The 14,928-nt window shown below is 51.5% G+C and overlaps 1 long non-coding RNA gene across 1 annotated transcript in view; it reads left to right on the forward strand.

The window, feature by feature from the left end:
- Positions 1-5,574: 5,574 nt before the first annotated feature.
- The window catches only part of LOC140429780 (uncharacterized), a 111,572-nt gene continuing 102,218 nt past the window's right edge, over positions 5,575-14,928 (forward strand). Inside the window, exon 1 of the long non-coding RNA XR_011949193.1 lies at positions 5,575-5,646. This is a non-coding gene — a long non-coding RNA (uncharacterized lncRNA). The remainder of the gene's footprint in view (positions 5,647-14,928) is intronic.

Consider the following 14,928-nt stretch of genomic DNA (forward strand, 5'->3'; position numbering starts at 1 on the left):
ATATATGTCTTATCGGAAGAAAATATCCATGTTTTCAACCAGGATTGTTTCGAGCAGGTCTTTATTTCAGCCACTAGATGTAGCTAATGATTCCTAAACCATTTGCTGTTGGACTCAGGGGAAATTTGCATAGCTCTGCACTGATGTCTATTGGGTGGGATGTTAAAGCAATACCTGTCTGCTCTCTAAGTGAATGCTGATGATCCCATGCATTATTTTGAACAAGACCTGGCACCTTATCCCTATTGTCCTGGCCAATTGTTATCCCACATAAGCGTCACTATAACAGATGATCTGGTCATTATCACGTTGCTGTTTGTTGGAGGTTACTGTGTGAAAATTGGCTGCCACATTCCTTACACAAAATACTGGCGGCCCCGTTGGCCGACGCAGAAACCGGGGCGTGCGATCGGGCGGTGAATATCTTCCGAGGCCGAAATCACGGCAAGCGCTGGTTTGACGCCGAATCGTGATGCTCCGCCTCCACGAAAACAGCGTCATTGCGACACACGCCGCGCGTAGTTGCAACCGCATTTGCATCTCATTAGCGGGCCCACCCGCAATGCTCAGCCTCCGATGGGCTGAGTTCCCGACGGCACGGTCCACTTGTGCTCTCAGCAATCGTGAACCTGGTATGGTGGCTGTGGAGAGAGCGAGAGGGCATACGCACAGTGTCCAACACCGCCATACTTCGCTGACAATGGTGCCGCTGGCTGGGGGGCTTTTACCAGGGCTGGGGGGGAGTAGTGGGGCGTGGCCAGGATGTGGGATGTGGGACCGAGGTGGACGGGGACGTAACACCATTACCGCAGCAGGAAGGTGCCACCTTTTCAGCCGCGATCGCTGTGTGTGTGGGGGGTGGTGTATGGTCTACGCGCAGCTTGTCAGTCCTGCGCATGTCCATCACTGAGCCGGCGATTCCCGCACCGATTTTTGTGTGTTCTGCTGGTGTTCTGTGCGGCGCCGGTGCTAGCCCCTCACTGGTAGCAGAATCGGTGCGGGTATGGCGCCGATCTTTCTGACGTGGAACCCCACGGATCCTCCTTTGGCGTCAGCACTTAGACGCAGGAACGGAGAATCCAGGCCTACATTTCAAAAACAGCTCATTGGCTGTAAAGCACTTTGGGACATTCTGAGGTCTGGAACGGTGCTATATAAATGCAAGGCTTTCTATGTAATTAAGTGGTACAGGATCTCAGGCTTAATGGCCTAACCCTGAACCAATAGGGCAGTCACAAATTGTTGTAGGTGAAACAGGACAGCACAGATTTCCTTCCAGTTAATGCTTTTCCTGTGTTAAGTTCACGACAATGGGATCTAGAAAAAGGCTTACATTTGGCTCGCATCTTCCATCTCAGGAAATAGCAAAATGCTTCACACTCAAAGAAAGATTTTCTTCTTGAAGTGTAGTTGTAAGACAGAAAATGCAGTGGCCAATGTGCATCGAGCAAGTTGCCCAAAACAATAATGTGAAAATCAGCATACAGTGTGTTTTAGTGATGTTGGTTGAAGGATAGATATTGGCCAGAGCATCAGAGAGAACTCCACTGTTCTCCTTTCAATAGCGCCACAGGATCTATTTAGACGCATCTGAGAGAACAGAGGGGGATTTGGTTCAAGATCTCATCCAAAGAATAGCACCTTGAACAGGGCAGCATTCTCTCCGTAATGCAATGGATGGTCACTGGGTGTGGAATTCCTCCTGCTTGGCTCCTGGTGACCTTAGAAAACAATGTCTTAATGGGTGGGGGTGATAGAAGCTGGACTTAGCAGCAGGAAATCCTGTCCTGGTAAACCTGGACTCCCAGTTGGACTCTTGTTCCTTTTCTAACCTTTGAGGAATATGGTTTTGGGTTCAAGTCTTTAGCCATAAACTTGCCTGATCTTCTAATGCTGAACTTGGGACTGCTCCACTTTCAGAGGGACAGTACGGAGGTTGTGTTGCAGTAATAAACCAATAGAAACCCTTCAGTGCAGAAGGCGGTCATTCGGCACATCGAGTCTGCACCAACCTTCCAAAAGAGCACACTACCTAGGCCCACGCCCCTGCCCTATCCCTGTAACTCACCTAACCTGCACACCTTTGAACATTTAGGCACAATTTAGCATGGCCTATCCACCTAACCTGCACACCTTGGGACTGTGGGAGGAAACTGGAGCACCCGGAGGAAACCCAAGCAGATATCAGGGAGAACGTGCAAACTCCTCAGTCAGTCACCCGAGGTCAGAATTGAACCCGGGTGAGGCAGCAGAGCTAATCACTGTGCCATCGCGCTGCCCCGTGTCGTTGCACATGGCAGTTGAGGTAGCGATATAAGGGGCTGGATTCTCCGATTTTGAGGCTATGTCCCCACGCCGGCATGGGAACAGTGGGCTAACAGCCAAGCAACGTCCAGCACCTGGCTCAAACTGATGATATGACCCAGAGGATTGCCGGGTCCGAGGCCACTCAGGCGCACGGTGGCGGCCTGTAGCGGCCACACCATGCAAGATGGCGCCGGCCTGTGAAATCGTGCCCCCCCCACTTTGGCTGGCTCGCGCGCCCCTGACCGCCCCACTACAGTGCCCCCAAACCCTGACAATGTCCCCCTTGCCCGCGGATCGGCCCTCCTCCCACTGTGGCGGTGCCGGACTGAGTCCGCAGCCGCCACGCCGAGTTCCCGGTGGATGATACCATACGCGACCAACGGCATCAAGAATTCGGCTGGTCGGGAGGTGGGCCTCAGGCAATGTCCTGAGGCCGTCGATATGGTGTGCGGAGTGCTCTGTAAATTCGCCACTTTGGAGGGGGCAGAGCATCGCGAAAGCGGCGCCGCCCCCGATTTGGTCGTAAATGGATATTCTCCGGCCAATCGCCGAACACTATTTTGGATTGGTCGACCGGAGAACCCGCCCAAGGTTTTTGATGTTATTTGAAGAAGAGAGGAAGTTTTTAAGGTGTTCTGGTCAACATTTAACCCTTTATCGACAAAGACATGGTACCAGCCATTTATATTGAGGCAGTTTGAGCGTTCTTGTTATGCACAAATTGACTATCATGTTTACTCACATCCAAAGATGTGAAATAGTGTAAATGTAAGTTCTATGTTTTTTTCTTTAATCATAGGAGATTCTCCGATTTTCCAGTATGGAAGGAAATTTCCCACCATCTAGAACTGAAGATCTTCCTATTGTCATGGGAGTGTCCCTTTAAGAAATGTTTTTGTCTTATCACATGGCTTCAGTGATGTAATTGTGTGGGTGGAGCTGGGCTGTGGCTCTGGGAGTTGGTTTTACTTTCGCTTTGAGTTTGAACTGGTTTGTTCTGCACAGGTTCAAAAGAAGTGTCTCTCTACCTTCATTTTAAAAGCTGTTTCCAGACTGCGATAACTTGAAAAGAAATAACTGTTTTCTGGAAGGAATTGAAACCTGCTGTTCAGGAAAGGAAACAGGAGCATCCACACCAGGTCTTGGGTGCTGTGTGCTGGGCCACACCTTTGAAAAGGGGGTACTGGTTTATAGGATCTTGTTATTAAATTGGAACAGCTGAAGGGGGGAATTTACTAAGGGTGACACATAGAGTACTGTAGCTGTGTGGGGTATTTATGTTGGTAGTTGATAAAAATGCTTCCTGTGTGTGTTTATAAAAATGTTAACGAAATTCATAGAATAAAGCTTGTTTTTGAATAAAAGTGCTTAAGGCCTCTGTTGAATAACATCTGAAAGGCAGGCCCTTGTGCTCAACATAACCAAAATCGATAAACAGTTGTGGGTCAGGTGAACTCCATGATATAATTTGGAGTTTTCTAAACCATGGCCCATAACAATATTTAGTTGGAGGGGAGCTTTTCCACTGGCCAGTACTGGCAGAGATATTTTACTGTCCTGCACTGAAGATGATAACAAATTGTCTTCTTCTGAGGTAGATATTCTACTGTCCGGCACTGAAGGAAGTGGTCTATTGTCCAGTACTGAAGGTGATAAATTGTCTCCTTCTGAGGTACATATCCCACTGTCCGGCACTGAAGGAAGTGTTCTATTGTCCAGTACTGAAGATGATAACAAATTGTCTTCTTCTGAGGTAGATATTCTACTGTCTGGCACTGAAGGAGATATTTTATTGTCCAGTACTGATGATGTTAAAAAATTGTCTTATTCTGAGGTAGATATCCCACTGTCCGGCACTGAAGGAAGTGTTCTATTGTCCAGTACTGAAGATGATAAATTGTCTCCTTCTGAGGTACATATCCCACTATCCGGCACTGAAGGAAGTGTTCTATTGTCCAGTACTGAAGATGATAACAAATTGTTTCCTTCTGAGGTAGATATCCCACTGTCCGGCACTGAAGGAGATATTCTATTGTCCAGGACTAGAGAAGATAACAAATTGTCTCCTTCTGAGGTAGATATCCTCATGTCTGGCATTGAAGGAGATATTTTATTGTCCAGTACTAGAGATGATAAAAAATTGTCTCCTTCTGAGGTAGATATCCCACTGTCCGGCACTGAAGGAAGTGTTCTATTGTCCAGTACTGAAGATGATCAAATTGTCTTCTTCTGAGGTAGATATTCTACTGTCCGGCACTGAAGAAGATATTTTATTGTCCAGTACTGAAGATGATAACAAATTGTCTCCTTCTGAGGTAGATATCCTACTGTCTGACACTGAAGGAAATGACCTACATCCAGCAGTGGAGGTGATTTGTCGCTGTCCAGTACTGGAGATAACATCTGCAATCCTACAAGGAAGTGATATTACTGTTCCTGGTTCCTTCAGTGTGGCATCTGTTTGTTCAGAAGTTGGCAGGCTATAATAGTGTACTGTGCCTGGCCATGCGGCCAGCTGGATGAGATTTGGATTTGGATTTGTTTATCAGCCTCATGGCATTGAGGTCCCAGGTTCGATCCTGGCTCTGGGACACTGTCCGTGTGGAGTTTGCACATTCTCCCCGTGTTTGCGTGGGTTTCGGCCCCACAACTCAAAAGACATGCAGGGTAGGTGGATTGGCCATGCTAAACTGCCCCTTAATTGGAAAAAAATTATTGGATACTCTAAATTTATTTAAAAAAAGAATTTGTTTATTGTCACGTGACATGAAAAGAAAAGGAAATAAAAGAAAATACATAATAGGGCAACACAAGGTACACAATGTAACTTCATAACACTGGCATCGGGTGAAGCATACAGTGTGTAGTGTCAATCAGGTCAGTCCATAAGAGGGTTGTTTAGGAGTCTGGTAAAAGTGGGGAAGAAGCTGTTTTTGAGTCTGTTCATGCGTGTTCTCAGACATTTGTATCTCCTGCCCGATGGAAAAAGTTGGAAGAGTGAGTAAGCTGGGTGAGAGTACGCTGTCCTCTTTCCCCAGTCAGTGGGAGGTGTAGATGGAGTCAATGGATGGGAGGCAGGTTTGTGTGATGGACTGGGCGGTGTTCACAACTCTCTGAAGTTTCTTGCAGTCTTGGTCCGAGCAGTTGCTATACCAGGCTGTGATGCAGCCAGATAGGATGCTTTCTCTGGTGCATCTGTATAAGTTGATAAGAGATGTTTTCTGTGGCGATCTCCAGTAACATAACTATTGTTTTCATCAGCAGGGGGCCTCCACACCTTTCCTAGGTGCGTACAGGGCAAGATGACACACCTATGCAGAGTGTGGCTTTGTTCTCGAGGTAAGCAATGTCCTTCCCATACACTTCCCGCTATATGTAATTGGAGAGGTTCGTGGTGGTGGACTGAATTCTACAATATAATTGGTGAATTTCTGGCCCACTCTAATTACCAGAAGCAATGACGCCAGCAAAAAAAAATGGACACATTTGAGTCAGGCTCAAAAGTCAAGGTAACTAGGTTTTCCACGTTGCTTAGGTGATATTAGGAAGTATTACCTTCAAGAGGGGCGACAGGCTAGTGAGCTGTTCTAGGAAAAACCTCGCAATGGGAACAGATGTAAGTCGGCCTTGTGCATCTCTAGATGTGGGAAGAGAAACAACAACAAACAACCTCCAAGAGGACCAACAATGATGTCAATGATGTTGTGCATCATCTTAAAGAAGGACACAAAGATATTTTGCAACTTTCCATTGGCAACAGTTGATGTCAGTTCAGGTACCGGTCCAGCCTCCCAGTATAGAAACAGAGTGACAGCACAGAACCCCATTTGACTAACCATGCCTATGCCAGCTCTTTGAAAGAACTATCAAATTTGTCCCATCCCCTTGTTCTTTCTCCACATGTCCACCTCAATATATTTAAACAAGGAGGAAACCAGCCATTAGAGGACAGGCTCTTTCCACTAATACCCTCACATAGGAAACTAGTGTTGTGTGGAGCAAACAAACAGGAAAACAAAATAGGATGCTAAAATAATCCACTTGCTGATTCTTACCGTTGATTCAAAAGAACAAATGTTGTTAATGCTTCAGTGGAGATCTTTCCCATCAGATTATCGTGATTGTGGGATTGAATATTCGACTTAAAATGAATCCAAACCTTTCTGGTTTCTCCATTTTCTTGCTGTCAATGCTGCAGTGAACCTTCCTCTCTAGTTCATCCAGAACTGTCCTCCATTATTTTCCCCCTTTCTGTTCCCCAGTATGCTGCCAGCTCTCCCTGATCCTGCAGAGGAATGTTCCTGATGGAGGAACTCACTGGAACATTGGCGCCAAAGGTGTTGTCACCCTGTACTGGCCCACACACCTCTCAGACCATCTATGGTTACCTATGTGCCTAGAGGACCACCCGCCCCCAATATGCTCACCCCATGCCCGCACACCACTTGGCATTGGTCGCCCAGTACACCCATCACCGTAGTTTCCCACCTTCACAGGGCCAATCAGAAGGAAATAGGTTTTTCCTTACTCGATTGGATGATTCCTGACTGTTAAACTGCCTTTGCCCACTATGTCCGATAATTTTACAATTATTAAAACAAAATGCGTTCAAAGAAAATCGAAAAAAATAACCGGGCGCGGTCTAACCAAATGGGAACAGGCTCCCGTGATGAGCGCGTTTAACTGGGTGCTTCCCGGCACTCACAGCACCACGATACACCATGCTATCTGTCAGGACTCTGTTTCAATTCAGGGCCTCAGTGGGTTATGTCCTGCCGAGGCCACTCTTAGGTCCCATTTCCTGCACTGAGGAGCTCCAAATGGCCCCCCGCCCCACACCACCTGACACATGCATGGCACCCCCAGGCAAAGCATGGGAGAAATGCCAGCATGGCACTTTGGCACTTCCAGCCTGCTGGCACTACCAGGATGCAAGGCTGGCAGTGCCAGGGTGCTACCCTTTCCAGAGGACCAGCACCTGTGGACCTCCGATCTCCTGAGGGACCCCCACAAGTTTTTTTTTCAAAAAATATACTTTATTCACAAAAAATCTCTAAAAAATATTACAGAACATTTCAAATTGTTATGACTGTACATTTCCATCAAAGTTACATATTCACTTGACTTTCTTGCATTCAATTGGGATGACATTCCACACATTTCCCTGTTTACTTTGCAATTCTTTCTTAAGTATTTACATCGTCATGTTTCTTTCAATGCTTTTGTACATTCGAGTGTTAATGACCCAGACCAAGGGGTTTTACACGGTTACCAGCCCCTCAATGTATATTTGCTGGAAGACCTTACACAGTGGCCTTTCCCCATTGCGCCTTCGCGGCAGCTGCCCCAAACTTGAGCGCGTCCCTCAGCACGTAGTCCTCGACCTTGGAATGTGCCAGTCTGCAACATTCGGTCGAGGACAGTTCTTTGCACTGGAAGATCAGCAAGTTTCGGGCAGACCAAAGAGCGTCTTTCACCGAGTTGATGACCTTCCAGCAGCAGTTGATGTTTATCTCTGTGTGTGTTCCTGGAAACAGTCCGTAGAGCACAGAGTCCTGTGTCACAGAGCTTTTCAGGGTGAACCTTGAAAAATACCACTGCATCTCTTTCCAGTCCTTCTTTGCAAAGGCACTTTCCACAAGGACGTGGGTGACCGTCTCATCTCCCCCGCAGCCACTCCGGGGGCAGCGTGCGACGGCGCTGAGCCTTCGGGTGTACATGAAGAAGGACCCCCACAAGTGCCATTCCATCTGGTCCCTGTTAAAGGTCTCCGAAGCGAAGGGGTTAGATCCCAGAGCCTTGGGAGATCAGGGAAGTGCATATCAGAGTGAGACTAGCTGCCCCATTCTAATCTGCAGATTTGCAAAATATTGATCCCACCCATTATGGGCGGGATTCAGATTGCGATGTCTCGCTCGATTGTATTAGATCTCGTGAAGTGCGGCGAGCCGGGTACATCCCAGAAGAGGCATCTACTGGTCATGTTCTTTTGGGTGCAACGCGGCTGGCAGATTGCACCCATTATTTTACTCTTTTCCCCCATGATTTTTCTCCAGGATTTTGCTCACTGGAGAATTCCTGAAGACTCCAGAATAACTGTGGAAGGCGGCAACCCATACTCAGGCCCAGCTCAGTACTGAGGTGCAGGACCTGTAAATTCATCCCAAACATTTCCTTGCATATCAGCTGCCCTGCCAAGTTGGCCTGGAGAATATGTGCTGCCGCCAGTGGAGAATTGGGGTAACTACGCACTGCCACTAAGAAAGCCGGTAAGGAGCAGTTCATGTCATGCAAATTGTCCAACATGCAGCCCACACGCAGTCCACCCGATTCCCGGCTTGGGTTGCTGCCTGTGCGTTCTCCTGTGTCTGCGTGGGTTTCCTCCGGGTGCTCCGGTTTCCTCCCACAAAGTTCCAAAAGACCTGCTGTTAGGTAATTTGGACATTCTGAATTCCCCCTCTGTGTACCCGAACAGGTGCCGGAGTGTGGCGACTAGGAGCTTTTCACAGTAACTTCATTGCAGTGTTAATGTAGGCCTACTTGTGACAATAAAGATTATTATTATTATTATTTGTATTATTGTGAAGGACTGAGGGAGAGGGAAATGGTGGAAGGGCTAAGGGAAGGGTTGAGAGGCTTGGGGAAGTTGGATTTTGGGTGGGGGGCATGGTGTTTGAAGGAGGGCGGGTTGGGGGAAGATGGGGGGCAGCGCAGCAGACCTGCTGATGGACTAGCCTCCTCGTTGATGAATCGGGAGGTGATGAGGTTGTCCCGTGTGCGGTGGTCTCCTCCTGCAACATGTCGCCCTGCTGCTGTGCAATGTTATGAAGGATGCAGCAGACCATCACGATGCTCGAGACCCTCTGGGGGCTAGACTGGAGTGCCCCACCAGAGCAGTCCAGGCATTGGAAGCATATCTTGAGAATGCTGATGTACCGCTCAGTGACTCTCCTGGTTCCTGAGTGAACATCATTATAAAGGTTCTCCACCTTGATCTGGGGCCTCTGAAAAGGCATCACTAGCCATGACCTCAGCGGGTAACCTTTTTCGCCCATTAGACAACACCTCACCCGAGTGAGTGCCTCGCAGGTGCCGGAAACTGACGAATGTGCCAGGATGTACGCATCGTGCACCCTGCCTGGATATCGGACATGGACGTACATGATGTGGAGCTGGTGGTCGCACACCAATTGTACATTCATGGAGTGGAAGCTCTCCCCATTGATGAAGGACACCTCATGTCGAGCAAGTGCTTTGAGGGCATCATGTGTGCCATTGATCGCCCCCTGAACCTGGGGTATGCCAGCGATGGCAGCAAATCCTGCTGCCCGGGTATCCTGTTGGGCCTGGTCCAGTTTGAAGGTGATGTAGTCTGATGCTTGGGGGCATAGGGTATCCATGACAGAGCAAGTGCACCTGTGTGTGGATGTTCGTGAGATTTGACACTGGTCCCCGTTCGGACCTTGGAATGAGCTCGAGGCATAACAGCTCAGTGCGTCCATCACCTTGATGGCCATCTGTAGCGAGTGTTCTCCTCCATACCCACATCTGGCACAGGTTGCTCATGGTCTCCCCAGTGAGTCAAAGTCATCAGTGCGGTCTGGCAGCTCCTTGAAGGACAGGTGCTGATGGTATGAATGTGGCCTGAAGTGGTGCCTCCTTCGCACCTCATCCTCAGGCTGTTGGAGGGCCGGCACGAGCCACATCGGCTTGCTCCTGTTCTCCTGGAGAAGGCTCCTTTCCGTGGCCTGGCCCTGGTGTTCTCTCTGCCGTGCATCTGCAGTGGCAGCAGCGGCTAGGTAGACAGTGAGCATTGCTGGCTGTAGCCTGAAATCCATCTCTGAGAGGACAGAAAGGAGAGACAGAGACTGTCAGCAAGATGAGGATTCCCTTGAGCATCCAATACCAGCAGGTTACATGGTCACCCTGAGTTCTGCGCCACCCTCAATATATTTCCCCTCCACAGCCCCTTTGAGATGATGTAGTCCACACTGCATCCTTGCTCCACCAGCGACTAGCACCTAGCCTGTCATGTGGGGAGCCTCTATCCTCACAACCCAACACTACCAACAGGGGTACTGGTAGCTGCCACAATCAATGTTAGTGATAGGCTCTGTGGCCCCTGCCCTGTTTCTCCCAGTGTGGCCTACTGTGGGTCTCCTCACTGGGTGAGCCTTGTGCTCTCCCACCAAGAGGGTGGCAACTGGCTGTGTGGTGTAGACGGTCATACTGTGCAGTTGGCACCATGCTAAGAGCCTGGTGTGTGGGCAGGTCCTGCAGATGGCGTGAGAGGGATGTGGGAGTTTGCTGGGGCCTTAGCTGCAGTGTGATGTGGAGCCTGGGTTTAACACACAGATTGTGACAGGGAGCTGGTCAGATTTCCTGGCTGGGGGCGGGATAGCTGGGATAAGGGGTGTGCTGGGCAGGTAGGGCTTAGAGACACCTCGTGATACTCAGCGCTGGGCTTGCTGATAGTGCCACAGGTGAGGCTTTTACTCTGAGAGGGGCTGTGAGGCAGGGAGGGTTACCCCACCCACAGTGCATGTGTCCTTTGTTTGGGGTGAGCTTTGCTAATCCCCTGCTTCCTCTGTTGTGGAGCAGCGCCAAGGAGTGCATTGAGGAGTGCCAACACCTGGTGGGCCGGCGACTGAGCATCGCTAAGTCCATCTGCTTGATGATACTGCTGGGGTATGAGGGTGCCCAAATGGTGGTCTGGGTGGGGATTCACATGACCAAAAACCCTCACAGCATTTGCAGGATACTGTCAGCAGTCTCAACAGCCAGGAGCCTGTAAATTGCAGCTAGGAGGTGGGTTTAAATAAATTCATGCAGCAAAGGGGGTGTCAGCCAGGACACCCCGATCGCAAGTGGGAAATCGCGTTCGGCGACCGGCTGGAGAATCCAAGCTTACGACAGAATCGGGGCGGCACTGCTTTCGCGATGCTTCGCCCTCCAAACTGGCGTACTCACAGAGTACGCCGTGCCATGTATCAAGGGCCTCAGGCCCCCCGATGCTCCGCCCCCGACTGGCCGGGTTCCCGACGGCGTGGGTCACCCATGGTCTCACCTGTCAGGAACTCGGCGTGGCGGCTGCGGACTCGGTCAAACTCCGCCACAGTCGGGGGGGGGGGGGGGGTCAATCCCCAGGCCGGGTGGGGGGGGGGGAACATTATTCGGGGCTGGGGGCATTGTGGGGGAGGGTGGTCTTGGGCGGGCGAGCCGACAGAAGGGGAGGACTATTTCGCGGGCAGGGTCAGCGAGTGGACTCTGCCGTGAAGCACGCCGCGGCCGCTGCAGACCGCCGCCGTGAACATGCGTGGCCATGGAACCAGTAATTCTCCGGGGCGTATCAGCAGCTAGAGCCGGGTGCTCTACGCTGCAAATTCCTGCTCGCCCCCAGCAAAATGGAGAATTGGTGGCCGTATTGCGCCAGTTTTCCTGGCGTAAAGTGCCACTGTTTCCATGCTGGCATGGGGACATAGCCCCAGTATCAGAGAATCTAGCCCCCCGAGTCCACGCACTTGCCACCAAGTAATTCCCTGCTCCTACCTGAGGTCCTACCTGACCATCCCCCGGCAAGCCCAAAAAGTTTCAGAGGTTTGCTTACCCCCTTGCTTCTCCTCAATGGCTATGGTCCCTGGGTCCCGCTGGTAAAAAACGTGCACCAAATCCCACCTGCGTGGCTCCTGGCTGTGAGGGGTGGAGCAGAACAGGGGGGTGAAGATTCGGGCTTCTAGCCCATTAATCATACTTAAACATATGTAAATTGTGATTTGCATGGTGCTGCCAGTGTAGGGTGGATAGTTCACCGAGGCTGATGGCTGGGCAGCAGAGCACCGCAACGGGTCTGGAGACTGGCATTGATCCTGTTTTTCAGGCCACTCACCATTCTCCATCCGGTCGGGATTTCCGATACCAGAGTTGGAGAATGGAGAATCCACCCCATTATTTCCCAGTGTCTCTAACCTGTCCAACTCCTATCTCCACAGTTTTCTCCTCTTGTATGCACACCAGAAGGATCAACATGATGGCTCTTTTGGTTCAATGGGTAGCACTCTCACTACAGTCCAACTGCATCAGTTCCTGCTCAGCAAGGGCATTGCCTCGAGCAGAACGACCAGCTACAACCCCCGGGGAAACGGGCAGGTGGAGAGGGAGAACGGGATGGTCTGGAAGGCCGTCCTGCAGGCCCTTCGGTCTCGGAGTCTCCCAGTCTCCCGTTGGCAGGAGGTCCTCCCCGATGCGCTCCACTCCATCCGATCGCTCCTCTGCACCGCGACTAACGAGACCCCACACGAAAGTGTGTTTACCTTCCCCAGGAAGTCCACCTCCGGGGTCTCGCTCCCAACATGGCTGACAGTTCCTGGACCTGTCCTCCTTCGGAATCATGTGCGGAGCCATAAATCGGACCCCTTGGTCGAAAAAGTCCACCTCCTACATGCGAACCTGCAGTACGCCTACCTGGCACACCCCGACAGACGCCAAGACACTGTCTCCCTCCGCGACCTGACACCACCCCCCCCTCCCCCCCGCCACGCCCCCCGCCCCCCCTCCCCCGGTTGCCTCATTCACCCCTGCGCCACTCACCCTCCCTCCAGCGAACCTCACCGCAGCCCCCACCCCAGCAGGATCCGTCCTCCCACTGGATCCACTCCAGGGTGACGAAGACGAGGACAACACGCTCCCGGAGTCGCAGGTGACCAAGTCGGCGCCCACATCACCATCAGGACTGAGGCGATCGCAGCGGAGGGTCAAAACCCCCGACAGACTTAACTTGTAATGTTTTTCACCACCCCCGCCGGACTCTTTTTAACAGGGGGTGAATGTGGTACTCACCTTTAGTACTATATTACATGTATTACAGCACTGCCCGTACAGTAGAGGTACATGGGTAAATCCCTGCTTGCTGGCTCCTCCCAGCAGGCAGCGTATAAATGTGTGTGCTCACCGGTGATGAAGCCATTCTGGTTCCAGCTACAGGAGGCACAACATCTTTGCTCAATAAAGCCTCGATTATTCCACTACTGTCGTCTTTGTGGTAATTGATAGTGCATCAGGCGGTGACTCTCACAACAGGGCAACTAGGGATGAGCAATAAATAATGGCCTTGCCCAAAATGTCCATATCCTGAGAATCATTGGGTGCAATCTACCTGAATGGGAACAGAGACCCGTAGCACAAGATTAGCCAGAGTGCCGAGAAACACCTCTCTATATAATACCATCTGGGTAGATCAGCGGGGAACTCCTTCATGAGGTCGCACTTAGCCTATTTTCTGCACTGGTGAGCTCCGCTCGCCATTTAAAAATGGCATCACGAACCCCTGACACGACTCCCGAAACCCCCCAGCCCCAACTTCCTATAAGGACAGCCCCCCCCCTTGCAGGGCACCCGAGCCCAATGACCACTGTGCAAAAATACCAGCCTGGCACCACGCACCCAGGCAGCATTGCCACAAGTGGCCCTGCCTAAGTGCCAGGCTGGCAGTGCCAGGGTACTACCTTGCATAGAGGGCATGCACCTAAACGCTGTTCCATCTGGTCCCAATTTGCAGACACCCAGGAGCGGATTTCTCCACACCTTTAGGGGCCAAGCCCTCACCTTGAGGGGCTAGCCCCGCGCAGGAGTGGTTTGCGCGCCGCCGACTGGCGGGAAAGGCCTTTGGCGCCACGCCAGTCGGGGCTGAAAGGTCTTCGCCGGGTGGCGGAAATCCACACATGCGCGGGAGGGTCAGCGGCTGCTGACGTCATCCCCGCCCATGCGCAGGGGGGGTACCTACATGTCGGCCATCGCGGAGACCTAAACAGCCGACACTTAGTAAAAGAGTGCCCCCATGGCACAGGCCCTCCCGTGGTTCGGTGGGCCCCGATCGCAGGCCAGGCCACCATGGGGGGCATCCCCCGGGGCCAGATTGCCCTACGCCCCCCCAGGACCCCGGAGCCCGCCCGCGCCGCCTAGTCCAGCCGGGAAGAGAGGTGGTTTGATCCTCGTCGGCGGGACAGGCATTCCAGCAGCAGGACGTCGGCCCATCATGGGCCTGAGAGGCCTCCGCCAAATATCTGGTGCCGGAGAATTCGACAACCGGCGGGAGCGGGATTCACGCCAGCCCCTGGCGATTCTCCAACCCGGCGGGGCGGTCGGAGAATCCCGCCCGAGCTCTGAACAGCGTTCACCCAAGGTCTCCAAAGTGAGGTGGTTTGATTCCACGCCTTGGTTATGTCTTGGGAACGCATATTAGAGTGAGACTAGCTGGGCAGGTTTCTCCATCCCGCCACTCCAGATTCCTGGTTTAGCACACTGTTGGGATTCTCTGATTCTCTGGCCGGTCAATGAGGTTTCCCATTGTGGGGCAGCCCCATGCCGTAGGGAAACCCCGGGCTACCGGCAAAACGATGGGCGGGAATCACATCACGATGTCTTGTGAGATCACGTTAGATCTCATGAAGCGTGACCAGCCGGATAGATTCCAGAGGTGGGATCTCGCGGCATCTACCGGTCACGTTGCGCCATGCTGCTTTCCCTGCACAACGTGACTGGTATATCCCACCCATTATTTTGTAAAGCTGGGAGATTATGGCTTTTTTGTGCACTTATTGGCTTCATGTTAGCACACAGCGACAC

Source organism: Scyliorhinus torazame, chromosome 1 (genome assembly GCF_047496885.1).
Source record: "Scyliorhinus torazame isolate Kashiwa2021f chromosome 1, sScyTor2.1, whole genome shotgun sequence".
Taxonomy (NCBI): Eukaryota; Metazoa; Chordata; class Chondrichthyes; order Carcharhiniformes; family Scyliorhinidae; genus Scyliorhinus; species Scyliorhinus torazame.